Below are 18,392 nucleotides of genomic sequence, written 5' to 3'. Positions count from 1 at the left end.
TTCATATCCTTCATTTACATCCAAATTTTAAACTGATGCACAGATGTCTCAAATTTGTTTCTGCTTCTGTGCCTTTAGTAACTGTCTCCTTCCTTGGTATTCCGTCTTTCTTTTTATTTTCCCTTTATTCCAAGGCCACTTCATGATTTTTACTTTTAATGCTTTGATAATGTGTCTTTTCTTTGAATTTTTAGTGAACTTATCTGGAATCTCATAATTAACCACTTTAAGATGAGATCTCCTTAGGACTAAAGATAGAATTATTATTAGTTCAATTCAATTAAGCAAGCTTTATTGAGCTCCAGCTGTTTGCAAGGCACTGTGCTAGTTACTAAAACATGGTGTACAATGAATTACTCACTTATTCAACAGATATTATTGAATTTCTAAAATATGCCAAGTCCTATTTTAAGAGTTAGTCTCTGCTCTCATGGAGCTTATATTCCAGTGAAGAGAAATAATTTCACTGATGTTGCTTCACGCATGCTAATATGCCTCCCCAAGTAAATTGTAAATCCTTTAAAGGAAAGAAACTGGTTTTGCTTATTTCCTGAACCCCTCCTCATTCTTCTCCAGCATCCTTTTTTAACGGAAACTCCTTAGACTAAAATCTCAGCCCTACTCTCTCTCTTTTCATTCAGCTATATCCACAACTTCCACCTTTCATTATTGCATGGTGCCCTTTTTTCTCATAGTTATATGTTCTGATATATGAAAATGAGTTCTCATCGCCAGGTCCCTTCTCGTCAGTCACTGAAATCCAACATGCCTGAACACAAACTCAGGCTTTTCCACCACAGATTCCTCTCTCGTCTTTACTCTTTGTGGCGCCATCTCTCCAGTCCTCCAGGCTTGAAACCGTCCAGTCATCTTTGACTCATCGTTCCTCTGCTTCAGTTCTTGCATCTAATTAGTCATGAAGTTATGTTGATTCCTCCCTGTAATTGTTTTCTGTATCCTTTTCTTCTGATTCATGATCATGTTGACAACCCTAGATTAGACCTTCATCATTTCATACTTGAACCATTAGATAGCTTACTAACTAGCTCCCTTATCTTCGTCCTTTACTCGCTCCATCTTACTGCCTTAAGATATTCTTTGGATACTTCTTTTTATTGTCTTTCTTCCAATTCAAAAATCTGTAAAGGGGGCCCATTGCTTACTACATCAAATTTAATTTTTCTTGAATTTTTAGACACTTGATAATTTAATCCCATCTGTTCCATCTGGCTCATTTTCTTCCATTCTTAGTGTGATTCTTCTGCCGTCAGGTTATTTTCACTCATGCCCGTTCCTTATGCCCCAGCTCCAGAAGTAGTAGAGAGTAAAGCTGAAGAGTTTGAATTCTGGTGTCCAAACAGACCAGGGTTACAATCCAGCTATTACTTCTGTCCCAGCTCTGTGACCCAGGGCAAACTGATACTTAAGTTTCTTAAGCCTCAGTTTCCTAATGGGAATGTGCTTCATTCATGTGGGTAGTGAGGAGTAAATTAAATGATGTAGGTTAACTGCTCAGTATAGTATCTGATAATATGTGCTTGATAAATGCTGTTACTATCTTTACTTGGCTATGTTTTACCCCCTCTTGCCATATTTTTCTTCTGTCCCTCCTCCTGGTCTAACTGGTCCTCATCTAAAGCTCTACTCAAAGCCCTGCTGTCCATGAAGCCTTAAACAAGTTACCTGTGCTTCCTCTGAATTCCCAAAGAACAGACAGGTTACATAAAACTTTGGGGGACAGAATCAAATATTGGCAGGGTGACTATGAAGTGGTATGTGGGAATCCAGAAAGCCTAGAATCTAACCTACTCTCACAAAAATTAGCTTGAGATCATAGACATAATTATTCTGAATCTCAATTTCCTCACATTTAAAATGGAAAAATTACTTTTTCCACTTTATAAGGTTGTTAGACAATCAAAGAATTTACCTCAGAGATTGTCCTGGATTATTATATGGATATATTTTCACTATATCTTGATTGTTGGTATATTTTGCAGCTTGATGGAGGTAAAATTGACAAATAAAATTATAGTATAACATATTTAATGCATTCTGAAGGAGATCAGCCCTGGGATTTCTTTGGAAGGAATGATGCTAAAGCTGAAACTCCAGTACTTTGGCCACCTCATGCAAAGAGTTGACTCATTGGAAAAGACTCTGATGTTGGGAGGGATTGGGGGCGGGAGGAGAAGGGGACGACAGAGGATGAGATGGCTGGATGGCATCAGTGACTCGATGGACGTGAGTCTGAGTGAACTCTGGGAGTTGGTGATGGACAGGGAGGCCTGGCGTGCTGCGATTCACGGGTCGCAGAGTTGGGCACGACTGAGCGACTGAACTGAACTGAACTGATAATGATTTGATATAAATATGCATTGTGAAAGGATTTCCCTCCATATAATTACATATACATCACCTCATTTATTTATTTATTTTTGGTGAAAATATTTAAATTCTACTGTCTTAGCAAATTTTAGTTATCAATAGATTGTTACAAACTCTAGTCATCCTGTTACACATTGGTGCTGCTGCTGCTGCTAAGTTGCGTCAGTTGTGTCCAACTCTGTGCGACCCCATAGATGGCAGCCCACTAGGCTCCCCCATCCCTGGGATTCTCCAGGCAAGAACACTGGAGTGGGTTGCAGATTCTCAGATTTTATAGCTGAACATTTTTACTCTTTTACACTCTCTCTCAATTTTCTCCATGCTCTAAGCCCCTGGCAACCACTTTTCTATTCTGTTTGTATGTTAGATTTTTTTTTTCTAAAGATTTCAAATAGAACTGATACCATGCAGTATTTATCTTTGTCTAGCTTATTTCACTTATCATAAGGCCCTTAAGTTCTATCCATGTTGTTGCAAATGGCAGAATTTTATTTTTTCTCGTGGCTGAATCATTGTATTGTACACATACATGATTGTTATAATATTTTGGTAAAGGTTAGGCATTGATTTGTGTAATGCTTATAGATTTTGGGGTAAATAGCTGTAAATAGCTTCCCAGGTGGTGCTAGTAGTAAAGAATGCTCCTGCCAATACAGGAGACAGTAAGAGATATGGGTTAGAAACTTCGGTCGGGAAGATCCCATGGAGAAGGAAATAGCAACCCACTTCAGTATTCTTGTTTGGAGAATCCCATGAACTCTATGAACTCCCCGTGAACTCTAAGCCTGGCGGGTTAGAGTCCATGGGGTCACACAGAATCGGACACGACTGAGCGACTTAGTACGATAGCACATGAACTGTATATAAAAACTATAATAGGTGCTATTTAACATATGTATTTCTTTAGGACAGAAATAAATTCTAGAATATATTTCATAGTTAATTATGAAATAATTCATCATGAAGAAATTCAGTCTTCTAAATTCATTTTGTATTTTGCATTCATCACTTTCTATCCCTGAGTACTACACTTCTAAAAAGCATAGGGTTTAAAACAAACATATTAACAAACTTTTGGCATCCTCAAGCTGAGTGAAAATTCCAGAGAAGGTTATTATGCTTTCTTGAGTTATTTCAGTTTCCAAAAGGAATAAAGAAGACAAAAAGAAGAAATACTGATTAAAGTTTACATTTTTTTCTAACCTTGAAGTCTAACTTTTCCTTTTCCTTAAACTAATTTTATTTTTGGTTTGTTTGAAGCCCACAGACCCCCTTCCAAAGGGAAAAATTATTATTAAAATGGTCCATTTGTAAGATTACCCCGGTATTGGCCCCACCTAGGCTAATTGGCATTATTGAATGTGGGTAGAAGGAATGTTGACCACAGGGAGTAGACCATTTTCTATGATTCATATCTTGGAGCCACTGGGGTAAAATTTAGAGGGAATCCACTCCTATTTAAATGCCAGTTTCTTACTCTTAGACAATTATTTTTCAGTACACAATTAAAAAAAAAAATCTGGCCACACCTCTTGAGGAAACAGAAAACATGTCAAGCCATCACAGGCTGCAACTTCAGTCTTATTCATTCAGTTTTGTTAACCGCAGACACAATGAAGAAATAAGATGTAGTAATTCAAAACAATTGTGAACTGGGTTCTTTTATTTAGCCTTAGCTCTGGGAATTTTGTAAATAAAAATGCATGCAGTAGAGGTGAATATGATTTTTTTCAAAGAAATAATATAGAGTTCATTCCTGCTCCTGCTGGTATTCTTGTATGTTGATGCTTTTGAAAGAAATAATATTCTAAAATTAGTGTAATCTGTGAAGGAATCCTTGGAGGGTATAATGCTTTCTAAGATGATTATTCAAAGCCCTTATGCTACATTAAGTTCTTTGGTGACTAGAAGAAACAGTTATAATAACAAAAATAATAGGCTGGACTTTCCACTAGGATCTTTGGTTAGACTTCTTGAACAAAGAAGTGAAAGTTGTAAAAAAAAAAAAAAAAAAAGAAGAAGAAGTGAAAGTTGTGAGCATATGGGCAGAAAATAATTAAACTTAAAAGATTAACATATAATTTACATTGACTGTCATTTTGATATGGGAACTTTTCCTTTTGTTTCGGTTTTCTGTAGTATGCAGCTAAGAAAATCTTTCAATTGTCTTTTATTTTTCAGTGGTGACTGGGATTTGAGCAGAATCTGAAATGGAAATTACCTTAAAATGATATATTTGCATTCTTCCTTTAAGGTCAATGTTTAAAGTTTGCTAATGTAAGAATGTTTGAAAAGTAGTACTTTCATTAAAAAAAGTGTTTTTTTCTGTTTTTGTTTGGATGATTCTTCCTCACTGGAATTCCAGGCTTGTGCTCCAATAACAGGATGATGGTTGTTATTTTTGTTTGTTTGTTTTTTAATTAGTCTTTGACTCTTTTTTTTTTTTTTGGGGGGGGGGGGAGGTCAGATTATTTCAAAGTCAGAAATTCAAATAAGGTTCTTTGATTTAATGAACTTTATTGAAATAATTATATTCAACAGTCAAATCCATTAATTCAACAAAATTAATAGTTTACCAGGAAATAAGGCCAAGAGTTCTTTGTTTAATTACTAATATTCTCCTGTGAATTGTGGAAAGTCAAGCAGGGAATGAAAAAGCCGGAAACCTTTTTGTAAGATTCCATTATCCACCTATTTCTGTGACAGATTTCCTTTCTTTTTTTCTGTTTCAACTCAAAATTCATAGGAGAATCTTCTATTTTTCCTTTTGAAAATGAAAACAGTAACACAGATCTTTTGAAGGGTGGGAAGTTTATGGATTTGAGGAATTCAGGAGTGAATGTGGGTTGTAATGGGTAATAAGGATAATATTTTTCAATATCTTTTTGGAACTAGAGAGGGAAGAGTTATATTTTAGAAATTAGAGGAATCCAGGTCCAGGTATAAACAAATTTTAGTCACCTTCCAAAGAATATTTCAAAAAGCTGTTACTACAAGTGACCCACTGCAGAAAAACTATGAGTATTATTGACTGAGGTCACTGCTATTGTGCAAATCATCTAAATTTCATGCAGTTCCAAGTACAGCTATATGAATAAAAGTGATATTACAACATTTTGTGTTGTGTTGGATTGGTCTCATTTTTCATGGTAGGTATGTTATCCCTTCCCTGCTCCCAATTCTTGCTAATTTTTCCTTTCAAGCATCTACAATTCACAGCCTATAGCCAAGGAGAAAATCAGAGGACAACCCCAATATGAAGGGTGGAAAAAATTAAAACGCAAATGAAGGATATCAGTTTTTTTTCAACCTAGGCTGAAATCTAGATTGTATTTCATAAAATGAGAGAAGGAGTTGCAGGAAGGTTTTCCCCTGTTGCTGTGACAGGTCAGCATTTCTAATCTAAGGGTCACAGCCAAGTTCCCTGTTTAGTAATTGCTTGATTTGACATCTATCTTGACCTTTATTTACTTTGGCCTTTCTGGCTAGTGGTCACAAAAGCAAAAGAAGATAGAAGTCTTATAAATGCCTTGATGATGAAAAATGAGAATGGTATCCCTTTGCCCCTATGTGTGAATATATGTATAATGCATTGCGATGTTTTAACTCTTTGGTGCAATCCACAGTGGAAACACTTATAAATTTTCATCTGATTCTAGAGATGTATTTTGTAATGACTTTGGGGAGAAGATAAAAGATGTTAAAAATGGCAAAATCTTGTTTAATCTAAACTTGACCATAAGGAAGTAGAGACAGGTTGTCCTGGATTAATTATTTTTTATATGATCAGAATTCATAAGCACATAATTGTGCTGCCACAAATAGAAAGTGTTACTTTCCAAATCCTCTAAAACAAGATTTTGATATGTGCTTTTAACTGCATGGTTATCATGGATGGGAATCCAGATAGGAACTGCAGTATCATGAATAGATGTTACATTTATCCTCTCCTATACTGTTAGATATACGTCAGGCATAAGTCTCAGCTTTTTCCAAGAATGAAAATATCACATTTTAAAAATAAAAATAGTAAATTGAAAACACATTTTTTCCTTCATATAGTCAGCCCAGGAATATGAATTTTAAGGTGAGATTCCTCATTTTCTTTGCCATATGTTATGTCCTAACTGGAGAATTTTACTAATAATATTCAAGGCAATTATTTAGAAAAAGTGAGAGTCTAGTTTAACATGAGATATTCTTTACAATGTAAGTAACAGTGGCCAAAGGAGAAAAATTCTGATTTTGATGCTATTCAAATTTCTCTGTTTCTGTATCTTTGTAATGATACAGCAGATGAATGTAATGATACAGTAAATGGAAAACATGAGGTACTATGATTGCTAGTGCACATATGGAAATTTTTGGAAAAAAATCAGTATTCAACTGGGCTTTTCATAACAGTAGAGAAGACAAAATTTTCAAAAAATAATTATAATTTGCTTTTTCTGAAACTGTATGTCATTAATTCTTAGTCTCTATTAACTTGATGTTTTATTTTATGCTATGTGGTGATTTGTAAAGTTAAAACATCAAAGATATTCAAGTATCTCTCATTCTCTATCTTTTCTTCATTATAGTCACCATTTATGGTTATATATTTATTTTATGATTTATCTAGTGTTTGTGTCTCGACTGTAAACTCTAAGAATAGGAACTAAGTCTTTTGCTTGCTCAATATCGAGTCCTCAGTACCTAACTTGGCTTTTAATTCTTGCCTGGAGAATCCCAGGGATGGGGGAGCCTGGTGGGCTGCCGTCTATGGGGTTGCACAGAGTTGGACACAACTGAAGCGACTTAGCAGCAGCAGCAGCAGGCCTTTAATACATATTCTTGTATACATGTGAAAGCAGAATGCTTGTAATGAATGAATTTATCCTTTGAGACTACTACAATTTACCAAGGCAGAAATGAGTTTAGTGGCAAGGATAGGAAATGGAAGAGTACTTCTCTCAGCATAAAAGAATGGGGGTTATTGACTTATGCGCACTCCTATTTTGAACAGATTGCAGAATGCTGTCTTACCTGGGGCTTTTATTCATCATGGTTCAAAACTGGGTTTATGGACATAGGAAGGAAAATGGTGATGTTTTGTGTTGGTAAACTAGTTCCAAGAAAAATAAAGCACTAATTTGTAACTGTTGCCAGTTTCTATGGTGTAAATACTTTCTCCAAGGATGATTTCAAGATACCAAAATGATGTCACTGAATGTAGAGCTGGGAAGAGATACACAATTGGCTCCCTCTGGCGAGACTAGAACATTATTATGAGAATGTATCTTTGAAAATTTACTTTTTCAACTTTTTTCCTACCATTTACTACATGGGCATTTACAGATTAATATGCTGGCCCTCTACTAGATTTATATTTTTGGCCCCATGGAGATGTTCTGTTTGCACCGTCTTCCAGGAGGACTTGAGGACCAGCTGCCTCCAGCTCTCAGCCACTTCTGTGACTTCCTCAACTTCAGGGTGCTGCCTCTCCCAAGGTCTCACCATTTGGGCATCTTACATCTGGTGACAGAGCCAGGCAAGGATACAAATGTCTGGCTCCAGGTATTCTCACATTGCTGGCAGAGACTTGGGCATCTTGTGTACTGGTTCAGTTTCCACTTCTGCCCCGGTCCTGCTTCTTCATGCTTCCTTCCACAGATATTGATCTTAATAATATCCTACACTAAGTGTTCACTTTGGAGAGACAAAATTTTGGGCACACTTCTCCATTTCACTTTATTTCTCTCCATGACTTGGGAGAACCTTCCCACCTTCCCTGCTGACCAGTCTCTCATCCATGTCTCCTGAAATTAGCTCATCTAACTTTTCCAGGAAATCAATTGAACAATTCTTGGATGGGCCAAGTGGCTTCACAGCACCATTTCCTAAGTTTTATAGCACCCTGGGTAGATGGTTACCTTTTTTCTTACCTCATAGTGTCAATATATGTTTATGTCTCTCAGTTATAAGTCCCTTAAGAGTTTTCTTCTCTCTCTTGTTACCCAATGCCTAGCCCAATGACAACACATAGTAGGCACTTAACACATATGTATTTGTTGGATGGAATTAAATCAAATGATTTGCCTACACTCATCCAGTTCTCATTGTGAGCTGATTATGGAGATTCTTAATCCCTAAACTGTTAAGGTGGGGTCTCCTGGGAAAGCAGTGACCAACTTAATTCTTGAAGAGTTGGAAAGATGGTCACCTGAACCGCAGGCTCCTTCATCTTTACTTGGTATAAAGGCAGTGATATTGACATATTTAGAACATAAAGTAGGAGTAAAAACTTAAAAGAGAAGGGCTATGTCTCTTGAAAAATACAAACAGCCAACTTTCAAATGATACTTGAAAGGGGACTAGTTCTTTTTCCTGGTTTGTATAGTTGTATAAGAAAGAAAAAATTCACACTCAAATGTTATTTCTGTTTATAAAGGAGTTATTTCATTGTCTGATTAAAATACAGATATCTTCTCTAGAGTATACATGAACTTTATAAAATAAGTAATGTTTACTAATCTTGAAAGAAGGTAGAAATCATTGGGTATATTTAATAGTTTTTAGAGAACTAATTTCACATTGATAGCATCCAGCTGTATGGTTTTATGACATGTTAAATCATAAAATGTGAAGTTTGATTATGTTTTGACATTTAGTTTGATAGCAGTCTATTAACAGACAGCTAAATGTGGAAGTTAGATGAAGTGTTTATCTTTGAAATCATTGCTTGAATTAAAGCAATCCTTTAAAATATTTATCTGTGTCACTAATTTTTTGCAAGGCTTATTGTGGGGACCAGATTTCTTGTATGAAATTGTATATGAAAAGAGAGGCCAGAGGATTGCATACTCTAGGGAGCAGACATAAAAAAAATCTAATGCTGGAATATCTTTACACGTCTTTAAAATATTGTAGATCGTAGGTGGAAATAAAGTTTTCAAATGTAGCAATCAGATAATAATAAATAAATGGGGTGAAACATATACATGAAGGTCATAAATTTCTGTGTTCAGTTATATGAAGCTTAATCAAAATAGAACTGTATGACTTGACTCTGGATATAATTGATTTTTACAGCACATTGTGCTGTCTATATTTTTATGATTTTGTATTCAATTCATCCTCTGCATACAGATATTATCTAATTGTTTGTAATGCTATTTATGTTTTGTTTTTCCTGGATTAACTTCTAGCAATCAGAAAATTTAAGTAAAGAGATCTAATTTTTTGGCATGTAATGTACTCAACTAGATGATTGAGAAAAAAAAACCCTTGAGAGTGACTGAAGATCTAGAATTTTATTAATTTGCAAGGACCACACTAACAAAATGCCACAAACTGGGTACCTTAAACAGCAAACACTTATTGCCCCAGTTTTGGAGGCAAGAAGTCTGAGACTGAAGTGTCACCAGAGGTATGTTCCCTCTGAATGCACTAGAGAAGGATCTTTTTCAGGAATCTCCAGCTTCTGTTCGTTCCTTGACTTATGGAAGCAGGACTCTGGTTTTCATGTAGTATTTTCCCCTGTGTGTTTGTTTCTAAAGTTTCCTTTTTAAAAGACACTACTGATATTGATTGTTGATTTAGGTCTACTTTACTGTGGTGTGATCTCATCTTAACTACTTGCAACTACCATAACTCTCTTTCCACACAAGGCCATATTCTGAGGCACTAGGGGCTGAGACTTCAACACATACATGCTGAAGGCACACAATTCAATCGGGAATAAGAACCAATACAATTCATAGCCAGGTTTAATGAGGCTGCCTCCCACTGTTGTCTGATATTAAGATTTTGCCTCCAAAATGCTGTGAATTCAGAGAGGGGATACATTCGTGGGATTCTCTCAAAGTAGTATTACTATTATTTTTTCATTGACTTTGTTAATGGGGGAAAATTCCAAGAGTCTATGATGAAAAGCTGATAAGGAAAGATACAGGTACCTGGCAGCTTGCAATTTACAGTTTTTGGTTAAATATCATCAGCGTCATAGGCAATGTGCTTTGTAACAAATATTTTTTCAATGTAATTCAGTCTAATACTTCTTTAGTGTCCATATTTCCTAGTATTGTTATCATCTCTTTGAATAGTTTTACCTAGGCAAGGGGAAAATTTTTCTAGTATACCCAGAGCTAAGTGCTTTTTCCCATTAAAAGTGTGAAAGGATTTTGGAACGTAGGCCCTTGAAGCCAGAAGACTCAGGTCTCGTCTTACATCGTGTGGTGTTCCTGGGAAGATCACAGCCTTCTCTCTGTCTTTGGCTTCTTTTTTTGCCATATAAAATTCTGGACTAGGTTGGAGTTTGTACAACTGTGCTATTCAGAATCTTAGAATCTCCAGGCCCAGAGAGGACAAAGAGAAGTAGAACAATCAAGGCCCTTTATTCCCTGGAAGCAGCTCTTAGGCAAGAGCTATAGAGTAAAGTGTTTGTGTTCTGGGGATGATTATGATTTTGATCTATTGCTAAATAACGGATTGAAAATCACTAGACTAGATTCTATAATTCTTTCATGCTCTGAATTTCTGACTTTATTATTTGAATAGATACTATGAATCAAAGCTGCTTTTAAGCCATGATATTATGGCTTAAAAGAGAAAGGAAACTTGTAATTTTATTATATGGGGTAGCTATAGTTCACAAAGATTTTCAAGTGTCTATTATAAAAATCACAAATACATTAAACTTTATGTATTGCCTTCCTACAGCACCATCATGGTCATCTTTCATTTAATCCTGTTCAATAGACCAATGTCCTATTATTATTAAAAGTAAAAATCTATCGTATGCTTACTGTGCATCAGATCTAGTTCTGAATATTGCAATTAAAAGATAAAAGGGCTACCGCAATAGCTTATAGCCTAGTCGATGAGACAGGTAACCAGAACATTAAACTATCACATGGCAATTCACTGGATGTTATGGAGCTCCAAGGAAAAGCATCTAACATAAACCTAATGGAAGCTGGCAAATAATCTGAAAGAGTTTTTTGGGTTTTTTCCCCAAAAGACTGTAATTCCAACTTGAAGACATTGCAGGCAGTGGTGGAAAGGACATGGAAACATCTTGAAAGAGGAGGTAGACCTTCACTCACCCATCCCTCACCCAAGGAGATGACGCTTAGGAGATCAGAAATGGGTAGAATTAGAGAGACCTCAAAACTCAGCTCAATAATGACAACGTATCCCTGAGTGCTTCAGGTCTGGTGCTGTGTCAAGCAAGAATTTAATCTAGAGATAAGCAGAGGAGGGGATACCAGAACTGTCTGCTTGAAGATGTGAGAATTAGGACAATTTGAAGAGAGAGGAGGAGGAAGTAAGAAGGCAGTCTGTGCTAAGGAAAGAGAGAAGCCAGCATATTTTGGCAACTATAGAACATTTAGCAGGACGGGGTGTAGTCTGTGACAGGGAAGGTAGTGAGAGATTAGGGTGGAGAAGTAAATAAGGAGCAATTAACAAAGGGCCTTCAGAGTTCTGAGAAGGTTTTAGTGTTTATCCTGAAGATTCTGAGGAACTGTTTAAGGATTTTAAATTGGGATGACAACATGATAAGATGCGTCCTTTTTTTAAAAAAGAATAAAGATATTTATTTTTTAGTTGCCCAAAAAGGAAATTTTAAACATATGTGGAAACAACTACAGCTTCATTGCTTTTCCTTATTCTAAGGTGGGATCCCCCAACAGATCAGAAAAAAATATGTGTACATAAAATAAGAGTTAGAAGTAACTAATAAATGTGCTTTAGAAACAATCATGTAGATCTAGAAATTTACTTTTTACATTTTTCTTTGGCTCCACAATAGTCTTTCTAGGAATAAACCCTAGTGGAAATACTTTTTTAGAAGAAAATCATTATTTAACAAATGTGTTCAATACAGTTACTGAGAGCTGTGGGTAATTTAGAAATAATATGCAACATGTCCTTTTGAAAGTTTATATTAATTGCAATGTAGAGATAAGATTAGAGATAAATTACAATGTAGGTAAAAATATCAGTTGAGAATTTTTTTAATAGTTCAAAAAATAAATTCTGAGAGTCAGAACTAAAGCAGTGGAATTGTAGCTGGAGAAAAGCTGGATTTGAAATATAATAAGTAGAAGAGAAGAGAAATATCAATAACCTCAGATATGCAGATGACACCACCCTTATGGCAGAAAATGAAGAGGAACTAAAGAGCCTCTAGTGAAAGAGGACAGTGAAAAAGCTGGCTTAAAACTCAACATTCAAAAAATGAATATCATGGCATTCAGTCCCATCACTTCATGGCAAATAGATGAGGAAACAATGGAAACAGTGACATACTTTATTTTCTTGGCTCCAAAATCACTGTGGATGGTGACTGCAGCCATGAAATTAAAAGATGCTTGCTCCTTGAAAGAAAAGTTATGACAAACCTAGACAGCATATTAAAAAGCAGAGACATTACTTTGCTGACCAAAGTCCGTTTAGTCAAGGCTATGGTTTTTCCAGTAGTCATGTATGGATGTGAGAGTTGGACCATAAAGAAGGCCGAGGGCCAGAGAATTGATGCTTTTGAACTGTGGTGTTGGAGAAGACTCTTGAGAGTACCTTGGACTGCAAGCAGATCAAAACAGATAATCCTAAAGGAAATCAGTCCTGAAAATTCATTGGAAGGACTGATGCTAAAGCTGAAGCTCCTGTATTTTGGTCATCTGATGTGAACAACCAGCTCACTGGAAAAGTCCCTAATGCTGGAAAAGATTGAGGGCAGAAGGAGAACAGGGCATCAGAAGATGAGATGGCTGGGTGGCATCACCGATGCAATGAATATGATCTTGGGCAAACTCTGTGAGATGTTGAGGGACAGGGAGGCTTGGTGTGCTGCGGTCCATGGGGTTACAAGGAGTTGGACAGGACTGAGCGACTAAACGACAGAAACAGCAACAACAGAAATGATATGCATTTAGTTTCATGTGTATTAACTTAAAGGTAAGTTGATCATATAAATTATTTTTCAACTGGGACACTTTTGTGAATGAAGGGGGGATTACTATTAATATGTAAGTTATGTGAAAGTTATATAAGATGGACATACAGTTACCTAGTTTAAGGTGGGGCACTTAAATGTAGAGTTGGATATATGGAAAGTAGCCTTGTATAGGATAGAGCCTGTTTTAGAGTTAGATAGATGTGTACTTCAAATCCTGTTGAACAGAAGAGGGATTTTAGTCTTGTTTCTGTTTTTTGAGTCTGTGAATTTTGAGGATATAATTTAGTTTCTATTAGCCTTAAATTCTTTCTCTATAGTATAGGGACTATACTATCAATCTCATAGGGTTTCTGAAAATGTCAAATGGAAAAAAATTAAGTGGGTACATACTTGGAACTCAATAGATAGTAGTAGTTATTATAGGGTAATATTATAGGGTAACAAGACATACTGGAGAAGGCAATGGCACCCCACTCCAGTACTCTTGCCTGGAAAATCCCATGGACGGAGGAGCCTGGTAGGCTGCAGTCCATGGAGTCGCTAAGAGTCGGACATGACGAGTGACCTCACTTTCACTTTTCACTTCCATGCATTGGAAAAGGAAATGGCAACCCACTCCAGTGTTCTTGCCTGGAAAATCCCAGGGATGGCAGAGCCTGGTGGGCTGCCGTCTATGGGGTCGCACAGAGTCGGACACGACTGAAGCAACTTAGCGGCAGCAGCAGCAAGACATATGAAGACTAGAAACTCTTGATTAGCCTGGATATTTACACAGGTTTGAAAGAAGAAGAGTTCTTGTCCCCAAAGGAAATTGTGTAGGCAGTCTCAGGTATGCTTATCTCGTCCAATGTTCTAAATCCTATAGAACCCTTGAAAGCCAGTGTTTGTTTTGTATTCTTGTTGAAAATGTTATTGGATATATTGATATATCCAATGAGGATTACTCAAAATAGACTATCTTGCTGTTTAACTTTCAGGGCAAATTTTTAATCATGGAAATGCTAGCAGATTCAAGGAATGATGCAAAATGTACTTCTTCATATAAATAAAGAAGAATTGGTTGTGGATGAAATTCTTCTGCTATAAAATCTGCTTCTAAAACTTAATTTCATGTTTCCCCCAAATTGTATGCAACTGAAACTGCTCTGAAGTAAAACTTGGCACAGAGAAGTGAAAATTTGATTGCTGTTTAACCACTTCATGAGATATTTTTCCATCTTTGCTGTGTCATCTTTTAATTTTACTGACATATAAAATTAGACAATTTTAGTAATAATAGTGCCTTTCAGTGAATAAGGCTTTCTTCTTGTTTTTTATCACATCATATAATTAAGAACCATTAACTACTGTTAGGGGATTTGGTTAAGTCATCTTTAAGTTTATAAAAACAAAATGAATGGCCTTCCATAATCTTAAAACAGAGTCATGGACTTTGGCAGGCAGTAAGAAGCTACTGTCGACAGTTCTTCTTGGGTATTAACTGCATTGTGTGATCTTCATCACAGATGTTTTTAAGACCTTATCAGAGTTTTTATGTAAACTTTCTAAAAGGTTTTGGGTTTAGAAAGCAACATTAGCCAGTTATAACAAGATATACTCACTTTCTAGGGACATGCTATATATTTTAGTAGTTATGATTTGTATATTTAAGAATGAATGCATTGTTAAATAAGCAGAAATTGAAACCTAAATACAACCTTTAATGACAGTATTTAGAACTATGCTTAGTTTTATTTTTATTTTTTTAGGAAGGGGATGAGAGGGGGCTTTGTCATTTCAGGAGACACGACAGACCTTTTTTCCTGCAATTATGAAAAATATTTTCTAAAAATCTATTCTACCTGTATGGTATAACTTCCCTAGAATCAGTATTTCCTTAATTTTCTTAAAGCCGAGAATTTCTTTCTCATTGTACCACAGAGTCATAATAATATGCTTAATTTTAGGTTGTTGAAGATAGTAATTACACAGATAATGTATTTTGTTTCAGCATGACTCAGTGGGAAGAATAACTGGTCAAATGTTGAAATGAGCCCAGAGAATATCTATGATGTCAGACCACTGGGCAAAATGTTGAGGGCGCTCAATCATTTCTGTCTCCTCTATGGGTCTTTAAAAATATAACACAGTTCAGGTTACTTCATAGGTCATGGGCAAGTCTGATCTCGGTGGGAAACAAATGTACTGAAGAGACACATGCTCTCAGCAGGAGGGAGAAGTCATATGCCCAATCAAGGGAGAAATAAAATTATTTATCACTTAAAAGCATGAGGGTTATGACCTGGCATGTGAATCCTACACAGCTCAAGGAATTAGAAATTTGTGGCAATTTTCTTCAAGGAGCAAATTCTCTACGTAGGGATTTTATTCAAAGTAAGACGATGTCTTATAAAATGCTTCCTTTCAAAGTATCTCCTAGGGGGAAAAAGCTTTTTAAACAGAAAAATTTTGAATCCGGAAAAATGTCATCTTCGTTCCAATAGATGGTTGATGGTGTAACAGCCCCCTTTTGAGTAACACATTCCAAATGAAACTCACTTACTCCCCATCCTCCGAGATTTGTGTCTTTCCTAATCAGAATTGGCTTTTCTGTCAAACCTCCATATCCAATAAGGACCCAATGAGCCCTATCAATTCTGCCTCTGTGTATTGTTTCAGGTACTCTCTTCTTTAAACTTGCTGCTTTTGCCATTGCTGAAACTTTTCTTAAAAAATCTTTCTCCCCTGGATATTCAAAATAATCTACTGATATTCTTCCTGCAACACAATCTCCTCCATTGCATCCTCTATACCCTGGGCAAAATTACTTTTCCAAAATACTAATTTAGTATGTGACTTTTTTTCCCCCTTAAGACCCTTTATTGATATTCTGTTGCCCCTAGTGATAGTGAAGTCACTCAGTCATGTCCGACTCTTTGCGACCCCATGGACAGTAGCCAACCAGGCTCCTGCGTCCATGGGATTTTCCAGGCAAGAATACTGGAGTGGGTTGCTATTTCCTTCTCCAGGGGATATTCCCGACCCAGGGATCAAACCCAGGTCACCCGCATTGTAGGCAGACGCTTTACCATCTGAGCCACGAGAGAAGTCTGTTGCCCCTGGGATAATTGAAAAACCTTAGCAAGGTATATGAGATCCTCCATAAACTGGTTCCTGCCTGTGCTGTTTGACAGTATCACCTCCTGCAGCCTGGGCCCTAGCAATATGTATCTATCTGTGTGGTACTAATTGCAGTTTCATGAATTCTCTGTGTTTGGTGCCTCCCTGCTGGCCTACGAGATCTGTTCTGCATGGAATGCCTTCTCTTTTTTCCACATCCTTCCTCTTTTGCTAGCCCATGTTGTTTATCTGGCAAAATGATATCCATTCTTTCACATTCGTTCTTTGAAATTCGGACTTCTTTGGGAAGTTTCCCCTTAATTTCTCCTCCCCTGTTTGTCACTGTATTATCAGCTCCTACCACATTACCTTGCACATGACAATGCTCAGTAATTGTTGGGTAATAACGATGGTGATGTCATGGGATGCATACCATCACATGGCATGTAATCCTCTCACCTCAGTTTGGTTGTTTGATTTGTTTGTTGTTGAGAGGGTATAAAGGTGGTTTTATTCCCACTTGTTGCTCTTTTATCAACATTAAAAAATTCCTTTTGGTTATGCTCAAAGAAAGATCTATGTAAATTGCATTTAATTGAGCTTGATGTTAAATCCTGAAGCAATCCTGTGGTTTGGACATTGAGAAACTCTGACCCTTGAAGGTCTTTTTTTGATTGATTAAGATGTTGGAATTTACAGAGATGCAGGAGGACTGAACACAGTATTTTAGGATATTATTTTATTAAGTTCTTAAAACATGCTCTGTTATTTAGAAATAGTATATTTTTTAGATTAATTATAATGTATATGTTTATCAGCATATGTAATTAATGGAAAATAATTGCTTTGAGGATGACCACTATCCTTGAACTGGAAAGATAAATTGTTGTTCAGTCTCTAAGTTACATCTGACTCTGCAACCGCATGGACAGTAGCCAGCCAGGCTCCTCCGTCCATCAGATTTCCCAGGAAAGAATATTGGAGTTGGTTGACATTTCCTTCTCCAGGGGATCTTCCCAACCCAGGGATCAAACTCACATTTCCTGCATTGGCAGGCAGATTCCTTATGAATACTTAAAATATTCTGGGGCTTTCTGAATGTAATGTGGTCACTGTTCTTTGTTTTTCAGGAAACTTGCTTTAAGTAAATTATGTTTCTTAAATTATGATTGGTTTCCACTATATTCCTTCTTTTTCATCTAAATTACTTTATGTTAAAATTGTTTATAATGGTATAAATTATTTATAATGCTTATAATGTTTATGTATTATTTATAATGTATAAACCTAAATATGCAACATTTAGTTATAAGATTTAATAGTCAGGTACTTGGATGTTTTTAGAACAGTGGGACATTTAGACCTGTATAGGCATGATAAATTTAATTATGGAGAGGTCTTTGAGAAATTGTCTTTTTGGTGAGTGGGTTCTAATATGATTTTCTGATCATATTATAGTGAGGCACTGTGCTATACAAATAAAATCTTAAGAGTTTCTTTCTCCAGGATCTGTTAGAACATTTCAGACAGTCTTTCTGGGAGGCTGTGTATAAATTAACTCATCTCTCTCTCCATATACAAATATATACAAAATAAGTTACAATGAAATAAATAAGGGCCACTAGTGGGGTCGCACAGAGTCGGACATGACTGCAGCGACTTAGCAGCAGCAGCAGCAGTGACGTATGCCACTTCCATGCAAGTTTTGAGAGTCATTGCTTCATTCTCATCTCTCTTTTCTGTCACAAAACCAGCGAGTGCCATGTTAGGGCTGCTTATTCAGACTTACTTCCAAAATAAAGAGGACACTGAGCAGATCAGCAGCTCGTCAATGTGATGAGCGTAAAAGTGAGCAAGAAATAAACTTTCACTATTTAGTCCACAAGACTTGAGATCACTGTTACTGCAGCACGATTTAGCCTACGCTGGCTAAAACAGATGAAAATTTTAATAATGAAATAAA

General features: G+C 36.3%; 1 long non-coding RNA gene across 22 annotated transcripts in view; it reads left to right on the top strand.

Annotated features, from left to right (window-relative positions):
• The window catches only part of LOC147371147 (uncharacterized), a 552,664-nt gene that overhangs the window by 214,628 nt on the left and 319,644 nt on the right, over positions 1-18,392 (top strand). The window lies entirely within an intron of this gene.

This window comes from Bos grunniens, chromosome 6 (assembly GCF_055505025.1).
Source record: "Bos grunniens cultivar Pamir isolate PY7600 chromosome 6, Bosgru_T2T1.0, whole genome shotgun sequence".
Taxonomy (NCBI): domain Eukaryota; kingdom Metazoa; phylum Chordata; class Mammalia; order Artiodactyla; family Bovidae; genus Bos; species Bos grunniens.
The sequence above is the reverse complement of the archived record's forward strand: the minus strand, read 5'-3'. Positions and strand labels throughout refer to the sequence as shown.